This window comes from Halyomorpha halys, unplaced genomic scaffold, assembly GCF_000696795.3.
Source record: "Halyomorpha halys isolate HHAL.00 unplaced genomic scaffold, Hhal_1.1 Scaffold1992.1, whole genome shotgun sequence".
Lineage (NCBI taxonomy): Eukaryota > Metazoa > Arthropoda > Insecta > Hemiptera > Pentatomidae > Halyomorpha > Halyomorpha halys.
The window spans coordinates 46,707-48,645 of record NW_027113752.1 but is presented as its reverse complement, the minus strand read 5'-3'; the positions used below and the strand labels follow the sequence as shown (position 1 = coordinate 48,645).

The following is a 1,939-nucleotide window of genomic DNA, read 5'->3' as shown; positions in this document are numbered from 1 at the left end:
TAGATCGCGCAGTGGAAGGAGACTTTGGGTGTGGTGCATTTCTTGAGTGTTTATTTCTTGCATTTCTTGGGTGTTTCTATCTTGCATTTTTATAGATGTTTCAGTGATTAATAGTAGATTTGAGTTTTGAAATTTGTTTTTAATTGATTCATTTGAGCAGATTTGTGGTGAGTAAATAATGGTTTGGTTAGCATCATGTTGTAGCGTATTTTATACTCCTTACTTCAAAAAGCTATAAAATATTACTAACGTAACTAATCAGCTAGTATTTGCTTAATTTTTTATAAATTGTAGCTTATGAGCAGTTATTAGCAAATCTAAAAATATATAGGTTTTAAATATTTTGATTTAAGTTTTTTTTATATATATTCGATTATTGTGCTTATTGCCCTTACTAAAATATTTTTTTTGTTTTGTATTCTTATAAAACTTTCTTAGTTTTTTTAATGAAAACATAATAATAACGAACGAATATAATTTTGCATTACCATGTGGGTGGGTAGCCATTACTGTTTTGAAACGGGTTGCGTTGAAAAGTGCAGGTACATCGTATTTTCTCTCCTAAATCTCTGCTGATTTATCAACAAATATAATTATTCACTTTTAAACACTATAAATAAAATAACTTTAATATTAATTAAAAAAATGATTTAAGTAGAGTAAATGCACTGACGCCATGTTATCTTGGGTCCAGCTTGGATTTTCTCTGCGATGGCAGCCATTACTGTTTTGAAATGGTTTCGTCTTCTTTTCTCTTCTAAATCTCTGCTAATTAATTTATAACTATAATTGATCTACTTTAAACACAATGTATAAAAATAAAATATACGTTAGTAAAAACCGAAAGAAAAAAAAATTGAATATTTGAGATACTCAGATAAGTGAAGCAAAACTTAAGGGCATGCCCTGACGTCATCTTGTATCTACCCCAGATTTTCACTTCGTCCCTCATAACCCTTTAATTATTATAATTTTATCTAACGATCAATTTGCGAATTACCTAATTAATTATAATGTTTATTACCCTAGACAAAATCGGTTTTTTGTTTCGTATTTTTACGAAACAATATTAATACAAATAAAATATATATTATTATAAAAACAAAATTTAATATTGAAGAAGTACTAGGAGACAGACTTTATTTTTGGTCAAGTGTTTTAGATCTTATGAATTACACCTAACAATTTTTTTTTTTTTGCAATGTTTGTTTAGCATAGCTTAAATTTTAAGATGCATAAATACTAAACTAATGTTCAAATATTATTTCAGTTCTTCCAGTTAGAAAAACAAATTCAACCAGGAGAATCTTTTTGTAACCTGTTCTTCAAAGTTACCTGTTCCTTCGTGTCAAAGTTCCAAGAATTCCAGAACCAAAAAAAATGATGTCCGATAAGAGTAAGTTTTATTTTTTATAAATACTGCCTAATGTTTATCGTTGTTTGGGTTTCAGTGGTATCTTTATTTTTTAATTTTAGTTACATGAATTTAACTTGGAAATTTTCTATTTTTTTTTTTTTTTTGCTTGCTCTGAAATTTAGGAAATCTATAATTATATTTAGTAGTTATGATTAGGAAATAATTAAGAAGCTGCATAATACAGTCTCTTTTACTGTTTATTCCATAAATTCAATAAGTTTTATAGTGGAAAAATGTGTTGAATAGTGACACTACCTAAAGATCACAGTTTATTGGGTTTAATTTAAATATTTCTTAAAGCATCTTTGACAATATCCATTTCTTTTATTGTGTTATTTCTTTAACAAAACTTTAAATTTAAAATTTTTTTTTTAAATTAAACTTATGTTGTTATCAGGTGTTGTGGCCTGTCAGCTAATTAATTAAAATTTAATTTGAGGATCTCTTAACCACTTGTTACATCAATTAAACTCCAATAAGGAAGTGTTAAATAAGTGAGTTTATATATCATCAACTATAATT

At 26.6% G+C, this 1,939-nt stretch overlaps 1 long non-coding RNA gene across 3 annotated transcripts in view; it reads left to right on the top strand.

Annotated features, from left to right (window-relative positions):
- Positions 1-1,939, top strand: part of LOC136796696 (uncharacterized) — a 28,202-nt gene that overhangs the window by 3,878 nt on the left and 22,385 nt on the right. For all 3 annotated transcript variants that reach the window (XR_010844443.1, XR_010844444.1, XR_010844442.1), the window contains exon 2: positions 1,271-1,396. This is a non-coding gene — a long non-coding RNA (uncharacterized lncRNA). The remainder of the gene's footprint in view (positions 1-1,270; positions 1,397-1,939) is intronic.